The sequence below is a fragment of the Podarcis pityusensis genome, assembly GCF_964106645.2.
Source record: "Podarcis pityusensis genome assembly, chromosome: 1".
NCBI classification, from domain to species: domain Eukaryota; kingdom Metazoa; phylum Chordata; class Lepidosauria; order Squamata; family Lacertidae; genus Podarcis; species Podarcis pityusensis.
In genome coordinates this window covers 15,311,247-15,325,575 of record NC_138028.1, presented here as the reverse complement: position 1 = coordinate 15,325,575, position 14,329 = coordinate 15,311,247, and positions in this window count along the sequence as shown.

Below are 14,329 nucleotides of genomic sequence, written 5' to 3'. Positions count from 1 at the left end.
TCATCATTTCTAAATTTGTATCTATGCATTGTAACATGCAAATGTTATGCAAATCTGTGTCCTCTTTTGCCCTCCTGCTTTTAAACGACACATTTCCTCTTTTTATGGCATTGGGTAACTGAGCGCCCTAGACATTTCCAAGGTAAAGGGTAGTTTCAAGGCAGTCCGGACAATTTCCTAGATTCACTAGATTCACTCTCCGCTTGTTCATGCATGTGCAAGTTTTGCTCGGTCTCTTATCATTCCACTATAGCTGCCTACACATCATGCGTTTGAAGCACTTGTCTTGTAGAATCCTTGGAATGGTGGTTTGTTAAGGGTGCTGGGAACTGTAGTTTTGTGAGGGGTAAACTACAGTTCCCATGATTCTTTGGGGGAAGTAATGCACTTTAAATGTAGGGTGTATATGCAACCTTAATGAGTCTTGGTCAGACGTGAAAGCTTTAACCATGGAGTCACATACCCTCCAACATTTCTCCGATGAAAATAGGGACATCCCATTCCAAAATGATAATTTTACTGTTTATACCCCACACATCTTACTGGGTTGGCCCAGCCAATCTGGGCAGCTTTCAACATACAGTGGTGCCTCGCAAGACGAAATTAATTCGTTCCGCGAATTTTTTCGTCTAGCGAATTTTTCGTCTTGCGAAGCACGAAATCCCATAGGAATGCATTGAAAATCAATTAATGCGTTCCTATGGTCAAAAAAAGTCCAAACAAAGCCAAATTTGGTACAACAAGAGTTTATTAAGTGCTCTTTAAAGTCACACATACTGTAAAGAGCATTTCAAAATTCAAACCCAGAATTTTTTTTAAAAAACAGCAGAGTTGCCCAATGGTCACAGAAAATCATAAAAATGCAGAAAAAAAACACACAAGCTTCCAGATTCTTGCAAACCCCTCCCCAACTGTTCCCCCAGCCACCCAGCACACAGAAATTCAAATCCAGAATTTTTTTAAAAAAACAGCAGAGTGCCCCAATGGTCACAGAAAATCATAAAAATGCAGAAAAAAAAAACCACAAGCTTCCAGATTCTTGCAAACCCCTCCCCAACACCAAGTCCTTGAATTCCAAACACCCCAACCCAAAATCCAAAACCCTCCAAAAAAGTTTTAAAAGCTTAACTTACCAAATGGCTGCAAAAGAAGTTTTGGAAAAGCTTCAAAAATCACCAAAGTCTTTAAAAACCTCAAAAAAGGCTACTATGCACACTGCGTTCTATGAGTTGCTCCTCGAAGTCAAGTCGCAACTGTATTAACGGTGTTAAGAAAAAGGAAACAAACTTGCAAGATGTTTTCGTCCTGCGAAGCAAGCCCATAGGGAAATTCGTCTTGCGAAGCAGCTCAAAAAACGGAAAACCCTTTCGTCTAGCGAGTTTTCCGTCTTGCGAGGCATTCGTCTTGCGGGGCACCACTGTATATAGAAACATAATAAAACATGAAACATTTTTGTAAAACTTCCCTATACAGGATTGCCTTCAATCCTCTGGGGGAGGGGTGTGTGTGTGTCGGATAACTCCATACCCTCCAACATTTCTCCAATGAAAATAGGGACATCCTAAGGAAACGTGGGGCATTCTGGGATCAAATCAGAAACTGGGACGGCTTCTGTAAATCAGGGACATCCGTGGAAAATAGGGACACTTGGAGGGTCTGGAATCAGGTGAGGTGAAAGCTCTATTTGCAGTAAAAAATTGGAGCATCCTTCACACATGCAAATCACCACTCACAATCAGCCTGATAAAAATGCATGTGAAATCTGCCCTGATGTGTCTCGCACTGTGGCTCACAAGAACTTACTGTTGTCAACAGGGCCAGCCCATCCATCAGGCTTGGTGAGGCAGTTGCCTCAGGCGGCAGCTGGGAAGAACAGGAGTGTGCTTGTTATGTACTGAGTTGAATAGGATTCAGAATGCAGCAGTCTGATTGGTCCACAGGAGACACCCAATCCAGCTCCAGGTGGAAGGGAATCCGCAACCTGATTGGCCTACAGGAGAATCCCAGAATTAGCCAATCACGTGGGGCCCATTGTGTAAATAATGTATATAAGGCAGACATTCTGGGGGAACTTCCATTCCTCCTCACCACTATGAGCTGAATAAAGAGCATGAAATCCACTCTCGACTCCGAGTATATTTCAGTGCTGCTTGCCTCATCCTCCGCTTGCCTCTGTCCCCCACCCCACCCCACTGCCCTGGGATGCTTGTAGTTGCCTCAGACAGTGGGGGGGGGAGAGAGGCCACGGAGAAGGAGGCAGTGGGATGGCAGCATCTTCTGTTTTGCCTCATGCGGCAAAATGTCTTGGGCCAGTCGTGGTTGTCAGCTTCTGCCTCTGGCCGTTGAACGAGGGTTTAGTAAACCAACACTGTGTGTTTCTGAGAGCAAGACTTCTTACGCGGGGTTTGCTGCTTACATAATTGCATGTAATTACTTCTCACCTAGAAATGCTAGCTGACGCTCGAGTTCAAATTCAAAAGGCTATCGAGTGTTCATATGGCTGCGGGGGGAAGGGGAGCTATGCTTTGAGCACTGTGCAGCGCTGCTTCAATAGGCCTTGCATATTACAAGACTGGGTGCATTAAGGCTGCAACCCAAAACACACTTACTAGGGAGTAAACCCCACTGAACAGGGTGGACTTACTTCAGAGTATGTATGCATATTCTGTGCAGACTTATTTGGTAAGCACTACATTGAACACAGTGGAACATTACCTCCATGCAACCAAGCCTAGGATTGGGCTGCTGGGCTTGCGATTAGTTAGAGGTGGAATGGGGAGGGGGGTAAACGACTGTGGAACATCAGTACATATTGGAGGGCATCATGCGTGCTATACATTTTGGCCCCATTGAACTTCCTCAGGAGGAAACGCTTGAGTGTGTACTGGTACACAGTCTTTAGTCCGGAGAGGGCACTTGTATGCTGAAGGGCCTTATGCAGTTGTGTAGTGTGAGAGGGGGCCACAGGGGCAGTTGCCCTGTGTGCAAAATTGTTAGGGGCTGCAAAATTTCAACACCTAGTGCTGCCTCAATACAGCTGTGGCTTCCGTCGCTGGGCTCCATTGAAAATGGCTTCTCCATGCGAACCAAGAAGTGACTTCTCCAGACAGCGGAACAACTCTTTTCTTATCTTTGCAGCTGGGATCTCCTGGGTGACTTGGATGCCGTTAGGCAGTTGAATGTGCATGTGTACTCCGTTTCCTTCCCTCCCCCCTCCCTCTGTGCAGCCCAGGGCACTGGCAACCCACGCTATGCCACTAGCCTTACGACCATAGTGTAGAATTGTGTGGAGCAGAAGCAATGCCACTGTCCCTTTCTTCTCAAATACAGTGGTACCTCGGGTTACATACGCTTCAGGTTACAGACTCCGCTAACCCAGAAATAGTACTTCGGGTTAAGAACTTTGCTTCAGGATGAGAACAGAAATCGTGTGGTGGCGGCGCAGCAGCAGCAGCGGGAGGCCCCAGTAGCTAAAGTGGTGCTTCAGGTTAAGAACAGTTTCAGGTTAAGAACGGACCTCCGGAACGAATTAAGTACGTAACCAGAGGTACCACTGTAGAATGATATTTCTCCTGCTAGGTCCTTTGAGGTCCTTTGGGTAGGTACCACCAAGTCCAGAGGACTTAAATGGATGCAGATCCCTTCTAGTCAGGAAAACAAACAAACAAAATAACACACCATTCTTTTTGTTTGTTGTTGTGTTCTTGGCTTTCTAGATTTGTTGTGGAAGCTGAGTGTCATAATGATACGTTTCTGCCGTGCACTTAGAAAATGGCAGATGGTGTTTTAAGGCAGAACAACACTGCACAGCATGCTTTGTTTGGTTTTCGGCACACTTGTTGGCAGTTTTCTAACACGCCAAAGCCTTATCCCAGAGGAAAGATAATCTGTTTAGCTTAGTGGTGGCCTATCTGTTTCTCCCCATGGTACCCCATGCCGACGGTTTTTGCCAATTTGCAAAAGAAGGCAACACTGTCTGGGGTTCTTGAATGAGGGAAATCCGGTGCTGTCGTGTGTGTTTGATTGACGCCAGGACTTGCGATGTCAGTCAAGATAACCGGTGGGAGAGCTCTTTCATAACAATTGGTTATTACATCACAAACCACTTAGAAACCTTTCCCCATCCTTTATTACTACTGTTACTGTTATTTTAATTTACTACCCAACCACAACGATCAATGGGATGGAGATGCTTCCCTGCAAGGTAAAGTTGCAGATTGGGACTTTTTAGTTAGGCAAGGAAGAAGTTGACGTGATAGGAGTTTGTAAAATTCTGCATGGCTGTCCGATCCTCCTCCCTCCCTCCCTCATGGCAGGCTGCCAGTAACGAAAAAACAAGAAGCTCTTACCATGGTATTTTAGTCAATATTCACAGAGAGGGACATAGGATGTTGCCTCTTTGATAGTGGCGTTGCTCCAAGTCAAGTCCCACCCCCTCTGTCTCTCCTATTCTACATCATTCCTGCATTGGCTGATCTCTGCTTTCTGCATCTGAGCCTTCTGTTCTCCTACTCTCAATGCCCGCCTGGTCCTGGTCGGTCAGGAATGCTTTCTAAAGTCACGACTGTCAGCTGTCTCTCCCCTGGTGCTTCTTTCTCCTCCTGCCAATCTCCCAATATTTCTTAGCTTCTCCACTCTGAGGCCTCTGAACGATGACCTTCTGCAAACCACTGTTCTAAATCTATACAGTGGTATCTCTGGTTGCGAACGGGATCCATTCCAGAGGCCCGTTTGCAACATGAGCAGAACGCAACCTGCATGGGGGTGTCTGCGCATGCGCGGGTTGCGATTCGCCGCTTCTGTGCATGCGTGTGACGTCATTTTGCGCGTATGCACAAGCAGCGAAACCCGGAAGTGACCCTTTCCAGTACTTCCGGGTCGCCGCAGGACGCAACCTGAAAAAACGTATCATGAAGCAAACGTAACATAAGGTATGACTGTAGTGTCCTCCTGTTCCCGGGAAGGTCCAAGAGAAGTGGGAGGCGGTCTCCACCATTCCTCCTCCGATGTCCAGTCCCTGATACAGAAGGGTTTTCCTTCCTTTCTCTTAACACTAGAACTTGTGGTCTAGTGGATGTTGCAAGATGATAGACAGATCAAAGAAAGGACAGTGGTACCTCAGGTTAAGTACTTAATTCGTTCCGGAGGTCCGTTCTTAACCTGAAACTGTTCTTAACCTGAAGCACCACTTTAGCTAATGGGGCCTCCCGCTGCTGCCGTGCCGCCGGAGCACAATTTCTGTTCTCATCCTGAAGCAAAGTTCTTAACCCGAGGTAATATTTCTGGGTTAGCAGAGTCTGTAACCTGAAGCGTATGTAACCTGAAGTGTATGTAACCTGAGGTACCACTGTAGTGGTATATAAACACTTTTACAAATAAATAGAATACAATTCTGTTGCTGCTGCTGGCTCTATCTGTAACTGAAGTCTGTATTTCTGTTCTATGCTGTTTTAACCTTAATGTTCAATTTGGTTTAGAGACTGTATATATTCATCCTTAGTACCTCTTGGTAAAGGGTGGATTATAAATACTATCCTAATACAGTGGTACCATGGGTTACATACGCTTCAGGTTACATATGCTTCAGGTTACAGACTCCGCTAACCCAGAAATATTACCTCTGGTTAAGAACTTTGCTTCAGGATGAGAACAGAAATCGTGCTGGGGCGGCGCAGCGGCAGCAGCAGGCCCCATTAGCTAAAGTGGTGCTTCAGGTTAAGAACAGACCTCCAGAACGAATTAAGTTCTTAACCTGAGGTACCACTGTAATAATAATAGTAGTAAAACAACAAGAACAACAGCACAACATTTCCTTTCCTACAGGGTTCCCCCACCCACCTTGTAATGGAGTGTGGGGAAAGATGAAGATCTTTTGAACTAGAGTGGTACCTCTAGTTACAAACTTAATTCATTCTGGAGGTCCATTCTTAACCTGAAACTGTTCTTAACTAGAAGCATGCTTTTGCTAATGGGGCCTCTTGCTGCCGCTGGCACACGATTTTCGTTCTCATCCTGGGGCAAAGTTCTCAACTCGAGGTAACACTTCCGGGTTAGCAGAGTTTGTAACCTGAGGCGTTTGTAACTCGAGGTACCACTGTATTTAATTGGAAAACTTGTGTCACTGGTGATAGCCGAAGACAACAGACTCAACAGACTTCCTTGTTTTCTGGATGCAGGTATAGAAAAGAAACATCAGCACATCTCTCTCTCTCTCTCTCTCCTCTGTCACAGTCACTGCACTCTATTTACTTGTTGGTTTGCATGGTGATGTGTGATGGTTCTGTTGCCACCTTAAGTGTGTATTTTTTGATGCTGTGTCTGCTTGAATGCCTGACTTCAGGCATGTCTGCATGGAACTTTTCCCACATTTCCCCCCCTGTTTGTTTTCTTGCTTGAAACAGAATGGATTTAACCCTAACCAGATTATTATTTGTCTGGGCATCAGCTGAACTTTCGTTTTTGAAAGTTTCCTTTGGCTGCCGGCCCAGAGATGTCAGTGCAATAATTTAGCTTTTGCTGATTTAGAAGGCCTAAAATACAGCTGGGTGTGAGTTTGAATAACGAGAGCTCATCTTGTAATTCATATTGTTCCCCATCCAAACTTGGACCACGTTGTCTCAGATTATTTACACACCCACCCCTATCCTTTGGAAAGCACCAGGGCTGTTTCATAGTTCATATTATGTCTTGTTCATGCATGTATTTTAGAGGGGTGGTATTTATATCCTGCTTTTCACTGTAGGGCTGTGTTCTCATTACCGCCGTACAGTGAAGTTGTTTCCTACAGGGATGTCTTTACCCTATAATAATATAGGGCCCAATTTAAAGTGCTGTTTTTGACATAAAGCCTTAAATGGCTCAGGACCGTAATATAGTGGTACCTCGGGTTAAGTACTTGATTCATTCTGGAGGTCTGTTCTTAACCTGAAACTGTTCTTAACCTGAAGCACCACTTTAGCTAATGGGCCTCCTGCTGCTGCCACCCAATTTCTGTTCTCATCCTGAAGCAAAGTTCTTGACCTGAGGTACTATTTCTAGGTTAGCGGAGTCTGTAACCTGAAGCGTATGTAACCCGAGGTACCACTGTACCTCAAGGACTGCCTCTCTCCATATGAACCTGCCTGCACCCTGAGATCATCTTCTGAGGCCCTCCTTCGTTTGCCTCCTCGACGAGAGGTCTGGAGAGTGGCAACATGAGAATGGGCCTTTGCTGCAGTGGCTGCCCATCTGTGGAATGATCTCCCCAGGGAGGTTCTCCTGGTGCCTTCATTGTATATTTTTAGGCACCAGGCAAAAACGTTCCTCTTTAACCAGGCCTTTGGTTAAATCCAATGCCCTTTTAAAATGTGTTGGGAAGGGGGCAGGGACAATTGGGTTGTTTTTGTTTTGTTTTGTTTTTTTTAAATGATATTTATTAAAATTTCAGAAAAGGTTACAAAAATAAGAAAAAGAAGAAAAAGAAAAGAAAAGAAAAAATACAAAATACAAAAAAATAAAAACATTTAAAAACAAATCAATCTTTCCATGTCTTGTCTTTCATTTACTTGTTTCCCTGACCTCCTCACACCTCCCTTTTTTGTATTCCAGTTCAGTTAGTTAATTCAGCAAATCCTTTCCCTCTTTGTTTTTATCTTAATCCTTTAACTTAATATATCATAGCTTTAGATTCTCACCTGTTAACAATCCATTTTTACATACTCCTTTATAACATTGCTGCTAAAACCACTTAACTTCATTAAGACATCATTCTAACATTCATTAATTTTGCAGTATTTCTGTAAATAGTCTTTAAATTTCTTCCAATCTTCTTCCACCAACTCTTCTCCCTGGTCTCGGATTCTGCCAGTCATTTCCGCCAATTCCATGTAGTCAATCACCTTCATCTGCCATTCTTCCAGAGTGGGTAGATCTTGTGTCTTCCAGTACTTTGCAATAAGTATTCTTGCTGCTGTTGTGGCATACATAAAGAAAGTTCTATCCTTCTTTGGCACCAATTGGCCAACTATGCCCAGGAGAAAGGCCTCTGGTTTCTTCAGGAAGGTATATTTAAATACCTTTTTCATTTCATTATAGATCATCTCCTAGAAAGCCTTAATCCTTGGGCACGTCCACCAAAGGTGAAAAAATGTACCTTCAGTTTCTTTACATTTCCAACATTTATTATCGGGCAAATGATAGATTTTTGCAAGCTTGACTGGTGTCATGTACCACCTGTATATCATTTTCATAATATTCTCTGGGTTGTTTTTGTTTTTATTACAGTGGTACCTTGGGTTATATACACTTCAGCTTACATATGCTTCAGGTTACAGACTCCGCTAACCCAGAAATAGTACCTCGGGTTAAGAACTTTGCTTCAGGATGAGAACAGAAATCATGCACCGGCAGCGGGAAGCCCCATTGACTAAAGTGGTGCTTCAGGTTAAGAACAGTTTCAGGTTACGAACGGACCTCTGGAACGATTGAAGTACTTAACCTGAGGTACCACTGTATTTATTTTGTGTTTTCATATTGTCATTTTATGTTGAGAACCGCCCTGAGACTTGCATTTGTATAGGGCGGTATACAAATTAAATAATAATAATAATAATAAATTTATTTATTTATATGCCATCCATCTGACTGGGTTGCCCCTAGGCAAAGGTGTTCACACCTGGCCAGAGACAGGTGGCTTAAGGACTCCAATTGAGTGAGGCTGTTTTGAGAAGCAATACATCCAACAGTAGTATCTTACAACAAACTACAGGATAATGTAGTTCATCCAGCATGTGAACACGGATTAAAAACAGGCAATGGAAACTCACAACAAACTGTGGAGTGTAAACGCAGCCTAAGGTTGCAGGCCAGCTTAATGTCGAAACAGATAAAAACAAATGACAGGCAAAACACGAGGCATGAACATTATTGCAACACATTTCTGATCTGATAAGAACCATTTTCTTCTTCTGCCACTTCCGAAAGGGTCGATGAGGACGATGTCTCATACTAAAATTGTGGTTCTGAAAGTTGCTATAGGATATTGAAACACCGTAATTTGTTTTTAAAGGTTCTCGCTGGGGGTGGCCAGAAATTGGGCATTTTTCCACCAAATGTCTGGCTAGCTTTCGAAATGATGGAGCTATGCTGGGTGCTCAAACACGCCCACTGTGGGTGCCCCACAATTGGCACTGAGAGTGACTGAAGCTAGGAAAAGCCATTCAAAAACATAAGGCATGAAGTTGTTTTCTAGCTATAGATGCTGCAGTGAACATTTTGTTTCCTGCCACATTCGCAACGAAGGCCATGATGGGGTCCAGTCCTCCTTCTCCACCTACCCATCTTCTCTGCCTCTTCCCACCCCCATTTCCACCCCACCCAGTTACCTATCTGCTACAACTGGTGTCCCAGTACTGGGTTCTCGATCAAGTAGTGGCCACTGCCAATGAAGCATGGCTTAAAATCATGAGAATAGCATGAGCTTCATGCTCAAGCGGTGTATATAAATTTTATGAAATAAATAAATGGAGGGAGGCACCATGTATCTCCACAGGCAGGTTTCACAGACACATCATGCTCCTTGCTGAAATCAAATCTCTGATCGTCATGATGGTGGTGATATGGAGAAACTTTCTGGGGGGAATATCAATATACGGTACATGAATATATTGACTTTTTTCAGAGCAGTGCCACAACCCAGAAGTCAAGGGACAAGGACTAGATTTCTGTGAAACAAGAAGCCCATAGCCAAGGAACCAGCCCTGTTTGTATACACAGAAGATATTATTCAAACTATGGAATCTGTTCCACCAAGATGAAGCGATGGCCGTCAACTTGGGACAAATTCACGGAGGATAATATCATCAGTGGGTACTAATTCTCATGCCCACGTTCTACCTTCAGCCTTCAATGCACTAGGGCAGGGGTGTCCAACTTCCAAGAGACTGTGATCTACTCCCACTATAAATAAACTGGCAGTGATCTACCCATTGGATTAACCAGAGTTTTGGGGGAGGATCAGCCAAAGTTGTTGAACTTTTTTGGGGGGAGAAGATCGACCAGGTACACCCCGCAATTGACAGGTAGATCGACCCATTGGACATCCCTGCACTAGGGCATCCAAACATCAGCTGCTGGGGATCACAAGTGGAAGAGGGCTCTTGTGGTCATCACTTGCTTGTGGGTTTCCCCTTAAGTATCTAGTCGACCACAGTGAGAACAGGGTGCTGGACCGCACAGGCCACTGGCCTCATCCAGCTGGACTCTTCTCCTGTTCTTAAATAAGCATTTGCAACTCAGGCTGTCTTCCACAGCTTTTCAGCCCCCAGCTGCTTCCCTTTGCCTTATTATGTCATAATACTTCTTCAACAATAGAAGCCAGAATTCCCCTGTTAGGGTCTAGACGATAGGTCTAGTAACTGCTTCCTTTAACTACTTGTCAGACTTCCTAGCATTCTTGTCTCTCTCCCCCGCCCTTCATTGCTTTGATGTCCCCCCCCCCCCCAAGTTGCTTGCCCTTTCCCCCAAGCCACCTATCCTTCTATCAGGCTCTCTCTCAATCCATTAGCTTAGTCTGCACAGTCCATTAAGCTTACCTGCCTCTAGGATTCCTATCCTTAGCCTCTGGACATTCAGGACCTCTTTCCGATTCTTAGCTTGTCTGAATGTGAGTTTTCAATCCCAGCCAAATCGACAATTTCCTCTTCCCTCACAGAAGCTGGTCTGCAAATGTGTTCTCCGAAGAATACTCTGCTTCACTCAGCCAATCACTGTTAGACGTTTTACTGCCACAAGCACAATATACTGTAGATAGTACCTAAAAATATATATCTATAGGGGAATCTCATTTGTTGACTATTGTCAGCAGCTATCTTTCTTCGGAGATAATGGAAGAGTAAACCTTTGGGAGTTAAGTCAAACTGTTGGAGAGTTACAGTGCCTGCTGTGGCTGTAGAGACTGTTATGGGAGAGACATGTTTTGTTGCAGCTGGCACAGATGAAGGCGTCCAGTTGTGCTGCTGCAGATGCAACATGGTGTTTCTTCTGTCTGTGTTCCTCCAAGCGATCATTCCTCCTCTGGTCACTGCTGTGGATACACAATCTGTCTGTCTGTCTCCAGGCACTGTGGTCATCTGCAACGGATTCCCACATAGCTGGCTTGATGTTGCCAACCTTCATGTTTGCAGACACCTTTGGCGCCTGATGCCAGCTTCCCGTGGAGCACGTCCTTGGGGATCCTGCCATCCTCCATTCTGTGGACATGTCCAAGCCAGCATAGATAGCGCTGAGACAGGAATGCAAAAATGCTGGGAAAATGTGGGCTTGGGAGAGCGCATCTTTGCTTGAGACTGTCCTGCTAACAATGCAATATTATACAAGCAATGTCACTTCTTCTTAACTATCGATATCTGCCAACATGCCATTTCACTTTTGCATATCACTATATTAGAAACTGGCAGGATCGTGGGTGGCTCTGTGGGTTAAACCACAGAGCCTAGGGCTTGCCGATCAGAAGGTTGGCAGTTCGAATCCCTGCGATGGGGTGAGCTCCCGTTGCTCGGTCCCTGCTCCTGCCAACCTAGCAGTTTGAAAGCATGCAGTGCAAGTAGGATAAATAGGTACCGCGCCGGGGGAAAAGTAAATGGCGTTTCCGTGTGCTGCTCTGCTTCGCCAGAAGTGGCTTAGTCACTCTGGCCACATGACCCAGAAGCTGCACGCTGGCTCCCTCGGCCAATAAAGCGAGATGAGCGCCGCAACCCCAGAGTTGTCTGCGACTGGACCTAACGATCAGGGGTCCCATTTATATTAGAAACTGGCATCTTGTCCACCTAGACATCTCTCTCTTCTCAGTGAGTTTCGTTTAGCAAGGGTTGGTGCAGCATTTTTTAAAATAAATAAATAAATAAATTAGTGTAGGCAACAAAGCCTTATATAATTTTGCACATTCCTCTTGGCTGAAGTAGTCCAGTATTATGCTAGTTTCTATGCAGAGAACTCTAGCTTGCAATTGACCTATCCCTGCCCTTTAGCTGAGCCAAGCGAGCTTATCCTCAGCTCTGCTCTATTTGCCTGTCATGAAATAACTTTAAAAAGTCCCCAGCAACCCAATGTTTTCCCTACAGGAAGTGTCCTTGTTCTGCTGGGGGTTAATGGTTCTTCCTTTGCTCCCCAATGTTTACCAGCGATCTGAGCTATCTTCTGTCTTCTCTCTGCCATAGCCCAGCAGCCAATTTCCTTATCATCAACAGAGCTGCTCTATAAGGACATAAAGAAGAGCCTTCTGGATCACGCCAATAACCCATCGAGTCCAGCATCCTGTTCTCACAGTGGCTGACCAGATGCTTGTAGAAAAATCACAAGGCAGATTCAGGCATTAACGCATTCTTCTTTCCTGCAGTTTCCAGCAACGGGCATTTCCTTTGTTATGGGTTTATCACCACACTGCTAAGAAAACAAATGAATAACCCTCAATAGCACACACACACACACAAATATGACATGGCCAGTGGATAATATTTATTAGGCAAAAGACAGTTATGTACTATACATGTTACCTAGCATTTGAGACAAAAGGTATTTGCTTATTGGTGGAGTTAAGAAAGCCTATATAGGATTTGGGTTCAGCAGCCACCATGTGTATTTTCCTCAACAGCTTTTTGACCTTCGACTGTAGGGTGAGATAGTTTCACTTCTTAATTTAGTGATCTTAATCAGGGTTTGGATTCATGCTGTTCGGATCCCTGATTATCGTCTTCCAAAGCAACTACTCTATTCCCAACTTAAGAATGGAAAACGAATGCTGGTGGAGAACAAAAGAAGTTTAAAGTCGCTCTCAAGGCAAACCTTAAAAAAAAAAGTAGTATAAGCACGGATAATTGGCAAACACTGGCCTGCGAGCACTCCAACTGGAAAACAGCCTTTACCAAAGGTGTTGTGGACTTTGAAGACGCACAAACTCAGGGTGAAAAGGAGAAATGAGCTAAGAGGAAGACACGTTTGGCAAAACCTCTCCGTGATCAACTCCCACCCGGAAACTTGGGTCTCATCAAGAGTCTCATCATCCTCTAGCAATTGAGCCATCAACCTATCACTTGTGGAAAGAAAATAACTGAATATGTTAACAAAGTGGCTGTCTGCTGCTGAGGAAAAATCACAATTTGGGTTTGATTATAGTTTGTAACAGGGCTTTTCTTCCGCCAGAACTTGACGGAACTCGTTTCCGGCACCTCTCAGTTGGGCGCCGTTGCCTTTCTAAGAGAACCTGGGCAGTGTTCATGGTGAGTTCCGGCACCTCTTTTTCTACAAAAATAGCACTGATTTCTAGAAATAGTGATATGGGGAGAGGACACACTCTATGGTGCATACCAGGAGCAGTTGTGGTTAGTTATAGCACTGTGTCCAACTATGTAACTACTCAGAGTAAGCCTATTAAAACCAGTGGACCTGTTAGTCAAATCAATTTGTTTTGATTGGTCTACTAACACTGGATATAATTATTTCTCTTCATATACAGTGGTACCTCGGGTTAAGAACTTAATTTGTTCTGGAGGTCTGTTCTTAACCTGAAACTGTTCTTAACCTGAGGTACTACTTTAGCTAATGGGGCCTCCTGCTGCCGCTGCGCGATTTCTGTTCTCATCCTGAGGCAAAGTTCTTAACCCGAGGTATTATTTCTGGGTTAGCGGAGTCTGTAACCTGAAGCGTATGTAACCTGAAGCATCTGTAACCCGATGTACCACTGTACTTGATTCGTTTCAGTTACACACACACACACCCCAAATGACCCCTGGGTTGCTAATGAGTAACTTTGAACCCTGATTAGATCATGGTATCAAACACTTCCCAGCATTGGCTAAAGGCTAACTTTTTTCAGTGTGGTAATGACTCCTGTTTTCATTTTAGCTTTCATTTGCGATGCTCCTTCTTCCTCTTCTTGTCTGCATCTCCAGTGATTGCGTACAACTCGGCACATGAGGTGGAAAATCCCAAAGGGCCTCTTGCCTTGCGGAATACATTTGCTACCCTCTGATGACGCCCCACACATGCTGCCAAGCAATGCGTGCCTCTGCCTCATTCTGCACAGAACCAGCCGTGCTGAACATTTTCTCTCATCGTTCCCCAACCTGGTGCCATTCAGATGCTTTGGACTCCAACTCCCATCAGCCCCAGGCATCATGACCAATGGTCAGGGTGGTTGGAAGTTGTCGTCCCAAACAATCTAGAGGGCACCACATTGGAGAATGCTGTTCCTTCTTAGCCTTCTTTACCTTACCCTTTACCTTACCCAATTAAAACCTTACGAATGAGGTAACTGTGCCCCTGAAGGACCAGGTGCGAAGCCTGGGAGTCATTT